The sequence below is a fragment of the Dama dama genome, chromosome 4 (genome assembly GCF_033118175.1).
Source record: "Dama dama isolate Ldn47 chromosome 4, ASM3311817v1, whole genome shotgun sequence".
Taxonomy (NCBI): Eukaryota; Metazoa; Chordata; class Mammalia; order Artiodactyla; family Cervidae; genus Dama; species Dama dama.
Genome location: NC_083684.1, coordinates 47207446 through 47220455, shown reverse-complemented (window position 1 = coordinate 47220455; position 13010 = coordinate 47207446). Strand labels below are relative to the sequence as shown.

General features: G+C 35.9%; 1 non-coding gene across 1 annotated transcript; it reads left to right on the top strand.

Annotated features, from left to right (window-relative positions):
- Nucleotides 1–6465: 6465 nt before the first annotated feature.
- Nucleotides 6466–6573, top strand: LOC133055309 (U6 spliceosomal RNA). The gene has a single exon (XR_009692604.1). It is a non-coding gene; the product is annotated as a U6 spliceosomal RNA (small nuclear RNA).
- The last annotated feature ends 6437 nt before the right edge of the window (nt 6574–13010 follow it).

Genomic DNA, 13010 nt, shown 5'->3' with positions numbered 1-13010 from the left:
GTTGATCTTAGATATGAGGAAAGCTGCTCACTCTCATGGGGAGAAAGGAAGGAAGATAGAAAGAGTTGCAGGTAAATTTGAGAGTTTGATGGGAAAGCGTTAAGGTACATCCTCTTGCTTTATATTTTTATGAAACTTTACACAAAGTGACTCTATAGTTCTAGACTCACCAACTAAAGATTGTCAGACAAGGAGAATGAAGGAGAATGAGAGTGAAGGGCTTATTCCTGGTTACACAATGGTTGAGTTGGAACAAGATCTCCTGGATCTGGAGACACCATGTCTAAAGGGACCCCAACCCTATCACTGAAGCAGCTGGGTTTGGGATAAGTTTGGGAAAGAGGCAGTTAAGAGTATGGTTTGTCAGTCTCTGGAATTTTCTCCTTTAGTAAACTCGTATGCATCAGACCTTGATTCATTTCAAAGTAGCAAGGATTGATGAAGGCTAATGGATGGCCAGGAGACAAATAATGGCTGAAAACACATGAAGGACTCACCTGAGGCAACATAATGGTTTCTTTTTTATCACTATTTCTTCATATTGATTTTACCATGAAATTAATAATTTGTGTTCAGCTCATTTTAGAGTTTGAGGATAATGCAACTTCTGGGTCTAAGAAGATAGGTTGATGTGTGCTGCTTACGTGTTTGTCTTTTGAGAATAAGGGGTGACATTTTCACTGAAATTCCAACACAAGCAGAACATCATTGGTTGCACTTTGCTTTTCTTGCTTAACAACTTAGAAACAGACTTCTCCATTTAAAAAAAATATTAATTAGCAAGATTCGAGAACTTGTTTCAAAGAGAAATTTGATGCTACTAATTAAAAAAAATATGACTCTCCAGCTCCCTTTCATTTCACGAATTTTTCATTAGTTTGCAGAGTTAGGAAGATGAATAGGGTATAGGAAACTGTGAAACCTCAGACCTAAAGGTAGTGAGTTTCTTGGGACATTTATAACTCTGCTTAAGAGATTTCTCTGCCCACAGGCCATAGAGTTTGGGACTTTAAAGAGATTTGAGCGGGACGGGGGGAAAGATGGAGAGACTTTTGCTGATCAAATATATTGAACCTTTTTAGCATTTGCTGTTTCAACCAGCTAGCACTCACTGACAGGGCAAAGTAAAAAATTAATGAAAACTTAGTAAACTTTCAAATCAAAGAGGTTTTTAAACTATTCAGAAAGAGGTATTTAAACTGTTGCAACTGCCTACCTGTGAAAAAGAGATACTACTGTCAATCACCTGGGAACTATCTTCAATAATAAATGTGGGTGAAATTCTATCTGGTTTTCTTTTTTTTTTATTATTATTATTTTTTTTTTCCAGTGGGTTTTGTCATACATTGATATGAATCAGCCATGGATTTACATGTATTCCCAATCCCATGTATCTGGTTTTCTTATCTCTTCTTCTTATACTGTAGCAGTGCTGTAGATGCAGGGGAATATGATTGGAAGAAAAAATGCATGTGCAACTATTAATATGTTAGACTAGAGTTTACCCTTTCATTTTTTGGGCAGGTTTAGTCAAACAGTTCAGCCGCTCAGTCGCGTCTGACTCTTTGGGACCCCCATGGACTGCAGCACGGCAGGCTTCCCTGCCGGAGTTTACTCAAACTCATGTCCATCGAGTCGGTGATGCCATCCAACCATCTCATCATCTGTCGTCCCCTTCTCCTCCTGCCCTCAATCTTTCCCAGCATCAGGGTCTTTTCCAATGAGTCAGTTCTTTGCATCAGGTGGCCAAAGTACTGGAGTTTCAGCTTCAGCATCAGTCCTTCCAATGAATATTCAGGACTGATTTCCTTTAGGATGGACTGGTTGGATCTCTTTGCAGTCTACGAGACTCTCAAGAGTATTCTCCAGCACCACAATTCAAAAGCATCAATTCTTTGGTGCTCAGCTTTCCTTATAGTCCAACTCTCACATCCATACATGACTTTTTAATATGCTGTCTAGGTTAGTCATAGCTTTTCTTCCAAGGAACAAGCATCTTTTAATTTCATGGCTGTGGTCACCATCCATAGTGATTTTGGAGCCCAAGAAAATAAAGTCTGTCACTGTTTCCATTGTTTCCCCATCTATTTGCCATAAAGTGATCGGACTGGATGCCAAGATCTTAGTTTTCTGAATGTTGAATTTTAAGCCAACTTTTTCACTCTCCTCTTTCACTTTCATCAAGAGGATCTTTAGTTCTTCTTAGCTTTCTGCCACAAGGGTGGTCCCATCCTCATATTTGGCAGGTTAGCAGATACAAAATGAGACTGTGGGATTTTGCAGGGGTTCATTTTGATGACTCCAACTAATGAGCAAGCGTTTACCAAGAAGAGATAGGGTTATCAGTTAAGTTTTTACTAATATTATTGGTACATCATTAACATAGAGTGAAATGCATAGATTTTAAATGTGAAATTTGATTAATTTTGAAAAATATATTCATCCCCATGAACATATAGAGCAATTAACACACTCCAAAGAGTCCCTTCATGACCTTACCCCATAAATTCTGGCTGCTTCTCTCCAGAGAAAACCACAGTTCTGATTTCTATCATCATCGATTAGTTTAGTCTGTTTCATATAAGTGGAATCACTGCATTCTTTTTGCTCAGAAAAATGCTTTAGAGATTCTTCAATATTGTTGCATGTATTAATAGTCTTTTCTTTTATTGCTGAGGGATACATCACTCTATGAAAACACCACTATTTGTCTCTTCTATTGGTGGACATTTGGGTCCTTTTTTCTTTCTCCTTCTTTCTTTCTCCCTCCCTCCCTCTTTCTTTCTTTGTTTTCGTCATGTGTGTAATTTTATAAGAAATTGCCAAACTAATTTCCTATGTTAGCTTTACCACTTTCCCCTACCGTCATTAGTGTATAGGAGTTCTAGGTGCTCCACATCCTCAACAACATTTGGTGTGGTCATTCTTCTTAATTTCAACCATTTAAAATTTGAAGTGGTATCTCATTAGGGCTTTAGTATGCAAGTCCGTGATGATTAATAATGTTGAGCCCTTTGGTATGTGCATACTGGCCATTCATATATCTTTCTTTGTGAAGTATATGTTCAGGCTTTTTGCCCAGTAGTTCTGGGGCATCTTATTATTACAGTGTAGGATGTGTTTGTATATTTTAAGTACAGTCTTTTGACGTATTTCTCCTTGTCTTTGTCTTGCATATTCATTTATTTACCAATATTTGTTGATGAATGTTTTTAATTTTTATGGAGTTAAATTGATCAATATTTATTTTCTTTTTTATTTAATGCTTTTGGGTTCTTCACTAAGAAATCTTTGCCTGCCCTGAGGATGTGAAGATATTCTCCTATCTTTTCTAACAGGAACTTTTAGGTTTAGGTCTATAGTTACACTGAATTAAATATTGTCAGTGGTGTGAGGTAGTTATTAAAGATCATCTTGTTTCACACAGATATTGAGATCTTTCAGAACTTTTTATTGAAAAGACTATTATTCCCCTGTTGAATTACTTTGGTGACTTTGTCAAACATCTATTGCCTCTATAGATGTGGATCTATTTCTAGACTCTTATACTATTTTCTTTTCTTTTTACTTTAAGCCTTTTCATCTTTCTAATATAGCAGTTAATTCTATAACATTACCTCAAGTGCTGCTTTCATTGGATCCTAAAAATTTTAAAGTGCTATGTTTTCATTATTATTCCTTTTAAAATAATTTGTAATTTGCATTAAGATTTTTCTCTGATCCGTGTCATATTTAGAAGATTTTGTTTAATTTCCAGTCACTGTATATTAAAATTTTTAATATTTGCTAATTTTGTCATTAACAATTTTAACAATTTAATTCTATTATATTCACAAAATTCTTACTCTGTATTTCAATGTATGATATTTATTGAGTCTTCTTTAATCTCTCAACAGATGGTCTATTTTGGTGAATTTTCCATATGTACTTGAAATAAATATGCATTTTGATTTTGAATGTTGTATTTTATGCAGCTCAGTTAGGTTAAGTTGGTTGGGAATATTCAAATATTCTTTTTTCTTATTTTTTTTTCTGTCAACTACTGGAGAGAGGATAAAAGTCTTCCATTATAATTCTAAACTTGTCTGTTTCTCCCACTAGTTTATCTATTTTTGCCTTATGTATTTTGAAGATCTGTTGTCATGTGTACATTCACTCAGCATGCCTTCCTGAACAATTAGCTCTTTGTCAGTAGGAAATGTTTCTCTTTATCTTCAGAAATATTTTTATCTTGAAATCTTCTTTGTATGATTGTAATATAGCTGTATCACCTTTCTCATTCTTACTTTTTGTATATCTTTTTTTACCATCCTTTTATATTTATCTGATCTGTGTCTTTATATTTGAAGAGTGTTTCTTGTAGTCAGCATATAGTTCTGTCTTTATGCTTTAGTCTAATATTAATAGGGTTTAATATTACTATTATTGGGTCACATTGGTTTTCTATTTTCTTATTGTTCCTTTTCTTCTACTCTTAGACTAATAATAAATTTTTAGTGTTTCATTTTTTTATTCTTTATTTTTTCTGTCTAGACTTTTTTGTTGGTTTCAGTATTTAGCATGTGTCCTGTAATCACCCTCCTATCCTTCCTGCTGTTGTTGACATACATTTTACTTCTACATATACAGAAAATCTACAATACAGAGTTATTTTTTTTCTTCCAATAATCAAATATTGTTTAAAGAAACTAATAAATGAGGAAAATGTATTTCATATTCACTGCATGTATATGCTGTTTCTAGGGTTCCTCATTCATGTAGTCTTAAGTTTCCATCTTGTATCAGTTCTCTTTAGCCTGAAGAAATTCCTTCATTTCTCGTGTAATAGGTCAACCAGTGATGATTATTTTTGGCTTTGTTTATCTTAAAATGTCTCTATTTTATTTTCAGTTTTGATTAGTATTATCACTGGACATTTAATTTTAGGTTGACAATTCCCCCCCCCCCCCCCCCCCCAGTATTTTAAAGGGATTATTCTATTGTCTTCTGACTTTCAGTATTTCTAACAAGAGATTAACAGTCATTTTTATACTTTATTTCTCAGGATCATTTTCTTCCTCATTTGTTTTAAAATTTCTCTCTTTTTTTTTTTTTTCCAGTGGGTTTTGTCATACATTGATATGAATCAGCCATGGATAAAATTTCTCTTTTAACCATAGTTTTCTAGCAATTATGATAAAGTATTCATTGGTATGACTTTCATTTTACCTACTGGAAGATCCTTGAGCTTTTGGATTTGAAGTTTATATTTTTTGAGTTAACTTGAAAAATTCTCAGCCTTGATCAGATATTTTTCCATCTAATATTTTTCTCATCTTCCCCTTGGGCTCCAGTTCAGCATATTTTTGAATATTTGATATTGAATCACAAGTCACTGAGATTTTTTTCATTACTGATGACAGCAATACCATACGCTATGTAATTACTGTAGAAAATTCAATGGATTAATAACATTGAGTTGTATATATAAAAACATATAAAATGTAGATATTTACTTATTGTGCTAGGCAGCTTCTGATGTAGATTACCAAATCTCTGCCTCCTTGTATTCCCACTCATATCATTCCCCTTACCTTGAGTATGCTGAATCTAGGAATTTACTTCTAGTGAATAGAATACAGCAAAATCAATTAGAAATCACTTCTGTGATTAGGTGAAATAGACTCCTCCACTGGCTTGCATTCATTCTGCTTGTTCATTACAGTAAAGCAAGTTACAACATGGAGGAGCCCACAAGTCAATAAACTAAGGATAGTTCAGTTCAGTTCAGTTCAGTCACTCAGTCATGTCAGACTCTTTGAGACCCCATGAACCGCAGCACGCCAGGCCTCCCTGTCCATCACCAACTCCCAGAGTTCACCGAAACTCATGTCCATTGAGTTGGGAATGCCGTCCAACCATCTCATCCTCTGTCGTCCCCTTCTCCTCCTGCCCTCAACCTTTCCCAACATCAGAGTCTTTTCCAATGAGTCAGCTCTTTGTATCAAGTGGCCAAAGTATTGGAGTTTCAGCTTCAACATCAGTCCTTCCAGTGATCGGCTCTGACCAAAAACCAAAGAGGAGCTGATGCCCTCTGTCCAGAGGCCTACAAGGGACTGAAATCTGCCAGCAACCACACAGTAAACTTGGGCATGCATCCTTTCCCCGCTGAACTTTCAGGGAAAACCTTGAGCCTCAGCTGCCATCTGAAAGCAGTCTTTCTCATTTAGAGGACCCAGATAAGTCATGGGTAGATACCAGAGACATTATGATACAAACTGTCGTTTTAAGTTGGTAGATTTTGGGGAAATTTGTTACACAGCAATGGATGATGAACACACTTTTCCTATGTATCATTTTTGGACTTATTACCTTCTTCATTTATTAGCTGTTATAAATAATGCTGTGTAAATAGCCATGGGCATACACTGCCTCTTCAGAAATGAATTTTCATAAGTAAAAGTGATGAGTCAAAACATATGAGCAGTATTCATTCTGATAGTGCATATAAAAAGTTTTGGGAATGATAAAAGAAGATTAACATGGATACTGCATAAGAATGAGACACAAATTCATGAAGTACTCCATGTTTTTTAAACCTCAATTTATCTCTATTATTAAACATTACTTGCTTTCTGGTGATTTACTATCTAAACACACAAGCATATATTATCTACAAAATATATATTTTTATTTATACATGTGTATATGTAGACCTCTTTATTATAAAAAGTAACTTCTAATGTTTTACAGTTTATAAACAATGTTGTTCCATTGATAAGTTGTGACTAACTCTTTGTAACCTCATGAACTGCAGCATGTTAGGCTTCCCTGTCGTTTACTATCTCCTGGAGTTTGCTCAAATTCATGTCCATTGAGTTGGTGATGCTGTCTAACTGTCTCATCTTTCACTGTCCTCTTTTCCTTTTGCCTTCAGTCTTACCATACATTTTAAAAAATATAAATTCCATATTCTTTTTACAAAGAAGTGAAAGCAATTCAATGAAGGAAGGGTAGCCTTTTCAACAAATGGTGCTAGAATAGGGGCCACCTACAGGTAAGAAAATTAAATTCCAGTTAAATCTCAAATTAACTCAAGATTGACTAGAATCATTGACTTAAATCATTAGCTCAGTCGGTAAAGAATCTGTCTGCAATGCAGGAGACCTGGGTTTAATTCCTGGGTCAGGAAGATCCCCTGGAGAAGGAAATGGAAACCTACTCCAGTATTCTTGGCCTGGAGATTCCCATAGACAGAGGAGCCTGGCAGGTTATAGTTCATGGGGTGGCAAAAGTCAGACATGATTTAACGACTAAACCACCACATAAAACATTTAGGAAAAACAGAAAGAAAAGATTTTGACATCTAGGGCTAGGCAGAATTCTTAGATCTGACACCAAAACACAATCCATAAAAGAAAAATTTGATAAATTGGACTTCATCAAAGTTAAAAGATTTTCCTCTGTGAAAGTCCAGGTTGAAGAAGATGAAAGATAAGCAATAAACTGTGTGGAAATATTTGTAAACCACATATTCAACAAAGGACTGGTATCCTGAATATATAAAGAACACTCAAAACTCAATAGCAAAGCAAAACAAATACTCAAATTAGAAAATATGCAAAAGACACAGATTCTTCTATGAAGATGATATGCAGATGGCAAATAAGTACATGAAATGATATTTAACATAATGAACCAGCAGGGAAATGCATATTTAAACCATAATGAGGTATCACTACTTAACAGATTAGAATGGTGACAATAAACAATAGTGACATTATCAAGGATAATGGATGTGGAAGCATGTGGAAAAACTAAATCACTAATACCTCACTGATGGAAATGTAAGATGATATAGCCATCCCTGAAAACAGTTGGTCAGTTTCTCATAAAACTAAACATGAAATTGCTGTAGAAACCCCAAATTTACTCCTGAATATTTATTCCAGAGAAATTAAAACTATGTTCCCATAAGCACTTACATGTGAATGTTTATAGTGGCCTTATTCATAATAGCCCCAAAACTAGAGACAGCTCAGGTGAATTCAGCTGGTGAATGGTTAAATTGTGGTACATATATACAATACAAGAAATAATCACTCAGCAATAAAAATAAGAAAGCTATTGATACATGCAGTAACTTGAATGGATCTTCAGGAAACAATCTGAGTGAAAAAAAAATCTAATTTCCAAATGTTACATACTATTTAATATTTTATATAACATTTTTCAAATGACAAAATGCTATAAATGCAGGAATTAGGGACAAGTGATGGAGAATGGGAGGGAAGAAGGTATGACTGTAAAAGTAATGAGGGAATTTTGTGATTATGGAAGGTCCTGTATTTAGACTGTGGTGGCATATATACAAACCTATACATATGGTTAAATTGTATAGAACTGAATATACATAACATAACACATACATATACACATACATATACATAACATGTAAATATACATAACACAGTATAATTGTGTACAAGTAAAATTGGAGACATTGGAGTGATATTTGTGGCTTACATCAATGTCATGGTCTTGGCTGTGATATTATACATTAATTTTACAAAATGTTACCACCAGTGAAAATTAGAAAGAGGTACATGGAATTTCTCTGTATTTTTCCTTTCAACTGAATATGAATCTATAGTTATCTCAATAAAATTTCAATTTTAAAATAGGATAAGCATTTTTATAATTTTAAATATATTAGCAAATTTTACTGTGAAAAAAGCACACTAATTCATAATTATACTCACTAGATAAATGAGCTAGTAAACCAGCACCCTCACTATTAATGGCTCTTTCAATTCTTGGCCCATGTCAATAGGACAGGAAACTCTACATAACAAACATAAAGCAGGATAAAGGAGTTATTTTATCCTGATAAAATTTACTTCACCAGGAGTATAAAAATTACATGATTCTTATATAATTATTTTTTATTTCCTGTCCAATCTTGCATAAACATATATCAAGTAAAAACCCATGAAAACAACATGATGTTCTCCTTTCAGAAATGAACAGGTCAGGCAGATAACAACAGTAGAGAAAATTTTAAAATACTACTAACAAGGTTGATCCTATATCTAAACATAATTTACATTTACTTGTAATTTCATACCCGTGTCAAACAAATATATACACTTTTCAAATATCCATGGTATACTGAGAATTAAACACAACTTATGGCTTTAAAATGATCTAAAGAAGAAGAAATAAGTCAAATTTTAAAACCAAAATATAGTGAAAGTAGAAAAAAGACAGGCAAAAAAATTGATCTAATTGTAATATAAAAATTTTTTCCTAAATATTGTGTGCTAAATAGGGAATCAAAGCTGAACTTTTTTTTGTATGTTTTTATTCCCATGCATGTTTGTATACATGTGTGTCCCATGTGTCATATGTGATATACAATATACATGGCATACATACTTTAACAATGAGCTCACACAGTTTGCATGTATAATTGTCAGTTTCTTTTTTTGGTTCACTTCATATATCAGAATATTTTTCCACATTAGGACATAAATATCTGGTTCATTTCTAGAAGTCTACTGAGCTAGCAGAAATATATAAAGCTATATAATAATGATTTTTTAAAAAATCATTGAAAAAGCAAGTTCAAAGTAAACTCTCTATTAGTAGAGTCCTAGTACTTAGTTGGCATACAGTAGTTCTCTTGAGCAAACAATTGGGTATTTCAAAGCTGAACTTGTACATCATTTATAAACGCTTAGTATTGAAAATAAATGATCGAGTCATTTAATGAGAAAGACTAGAAAATGAAAAATAAACAAAAGACAATGATAATGGATGCAAAAATGGTTACAAATTCCTCCTGTTCTGGCATCCAGACTCTTAAGTAGTGCTTCCACACTGATTCTATTTTTATTTATTTATTTATTTATTTTGTTGTACTGATACATTAAAGACATTTATTCATCTCCATAAATACTAAAAAGTCATCTTTTTTTTTTTAAATTGGTAAACTATTTTTTTCCCAATTATTTTTATTAGTTGGAGGCTAATCACTTTACAATATTGTAGTGGTTTCTGCCATACATTGACATGAATCAGCCCTGGATTTACATGTGTTTCCCATCCTGAACCCCCCTCCCACCTCCCTCCCCATCCCATCCCTCTGGGTCGTCCCAGTGCACCAGCCCTGAGCACTTGTCTCATGGATCCAACCTGGACTGGTGATCTGTTTCACACTTGATAATATACGTGTTTCGATGTTGTTCTCCCAGATCATCCCACCCTTGGTTTCTCCCATAGAGTCCAAAAGTCTGTTCTGTACTTCTGTGTCTCTTTTTCTGTTTTGCATATAGGGTTATCGTTACCATCTTTCTAAATTCCATATATATGTGTTAGTATACTGTATTGGTGTTTCTCTTTCTGGCTTACTTCACTCTGTATAATGGGCTCCAGTTTTATCCATCTCATTAGAACTGATTCAAATGAATTCTTTTTAATGGCTGAGTAATATTCCATGGTGTATATGTACCACAGCTTCCTTATCCATTCGTCTGCTGATGGGCATCTAGGTTGCTTCCATGTCCTGGCTATTATAAACAGTGCTGCGATGAACATTGGGGTACACGTATCTCTTTCAGATCTGATTTCCTTGGTGTGTATGCCCAGAAGTGGGATTGCTGGGTCATATGGCAGTTCTATTTCCAGTTTTTTAAGGAATCTCCACACTGTTCTCCATAGTGGCTGTACTAGTTTGCATTCCCACCAACAGTGTAAGAGGGTTCCCTTTTCTCCACACCCTCTCCAGCATTTATTACTTGTAGACTTTTGGATAGCAGCCATTCTGACTGGCGTGTAATGGTAGATCGTTGAGGTTTTGATTTGCATTTCTCTGATAATGAGTGATGTTGAGCATCTTTTCATGTGTTTGTTAGCCATCTGTATGTCTTCTTTGGAGAAATGTCTGTTTAGATCTTTGGCCCATTTGGACACCTTATCTTCGCCAAAGGAGGCAAGAATATACAATGGAAAAAAGAAAACCTATTTAACAAGTGGTGCTGGGAAAACTGGTCAACCACTTGTAAAAGAATGAAACTAGAACACTTTCTAACACCATACACAAAAATAAACTCAAAATGGATTAAAGATCTAAATTTAAGACCAGAAACTATAAAACTCCTAGAGGAGAACATAGGCAAAACACTCTCTGACATAAATCACAGCAAGATCCTCTATGACCCACCTCCCAGAATATTAGAATTAAAAGCAAAAATAAACAAATGGGACCTAATTAAACTTAAAAGCTTTTCCACAACAAAGGAAACTATAAGCAAGGTGAAAAGACAGCCTTCAGAATGGGAGAAAATAATAGCAGATGAAGGAACAGACAAAGGATTAATTTCAAAAATATACAAGCAACTCCTGCAGCTCAATTCCAGAAAAATAAATGACACTGATTGTAATCTTGGCCATGGGACTTGCTTTAGCCAATGAGACAGTGGAAAATAAGCTATGGGCAGAGGTTTGAATGCACATTTGGCCTCACTCTCTTGCTGTGACCACCATGGGAGGAAGCCAGGGCTGGGCCACTACATGATGAGAGCCATGTGGCCCAGTCATCCTCATCACCCTGGCTAACAGCCTGCCAGATGCCAGAAGTCTGACCAAGGACATCTTAGAACATCCAGCCACGAGCCTACTCACCAGCTGACCATAGATGCACAAGTGAGCCTACTCATGATTATCTGAGCCAACCTGAATCAAAAGAGTCACACAGCCAACTCATAGAAGCATGAGCTAAATGTGATTGTTTTTAAGCCACTAAATTTTAGAGTGGCTTGTTACACAGCAAAAGCTGTGGCCTAAAGTTTAAGAAAAAGAGGCAATTGTTATACAAAGCCACAAGTTGTGTCATTGCCCTTCCATCACCCTTGCCAATGAAATAAATTACTAGGCAAATGGTCTTTACTGGTATGTATGGGGCTGTGGGATTCTAAGGTGCCTGGAGTCAAGCTGAGAGCATGGGACACCCCATAGCCACAGCTCTGCTTAGAAGTATGACTCTTCTTTGTCCTCAGGGATAGGATTCACTCTGGTAGCTTCCATGTTGGTTTTCCACACCGGCCACTTTATCTGAAACCAGAAGAAACAATACAGGGATGGTCAGCGGCCTTACAGCCCTCACTGGCTATTGGGGGCTCTGCTCTCAAAGCCGAGGCTAAGGGGATACAGGCCAGATAACAGAAGCAGCCTGTGTGATGGGGAGTTGGCAGAACCAAGAGTCAGCCCACAGACCTCAAGGCCAAGCAGCACACAGCAGGTCTTCAGCACATGTGTGGATGAAGGTGTACGCCTTGTAATGATCACATGCACAGAAGGTGTGGTGATGCTCTGCACCTGGGATTATTCTGACGATGATTCTTTGAGTTTCTCCAGGTCTAGAGCAAACATGTGCAGATGGACCCAGAATTATTTGCAGATGGGTTTGCTGAGTTGGCTGGTTTAGTCTCAGGCCATCTGAATGGAACTCAAGGATTTCTGCAGGAACCCGTTCTTCCTTCCACAGGTATTCCTGCAGCCTTGGAAACAAGATGGGAGGGACAAGCTACATCTGTCTGTTTGCAGTTTTTTTTAAGCCCTTAAGAGCAAATAAAATGGTACAGGGGCACCACATCTTTGCAGTGGGATCAGCGGCCGCTAGCAGTTTTTACTTGGCTTTGTTTCTGCAACTGAGACGCGGGACTGGTGGGAGGTTGCAGTGTTTTCTTTCTGAGTGCCCGCAGCCCAGGAACAATTAGAGACATCTCTGGTCCTGCAGGGTCAAGAGCTGTACTGTCCCTTTCTGATGGGGCTTGTGATCCCTCCCATGCATGTGGTGATCACTGTCTCCAGGGAACCATCATCCTTGCCTTCATATCATGCATGTGCTTACCAGATGGGTAAACACCTCAGAATCTGAAAACATGATGGTGCATGAAAATTCACAATAAAATTTTCTTTTCCAAACACAAAAATTTAATTATCAGTGGAAATTCACATGACTTCTTTCT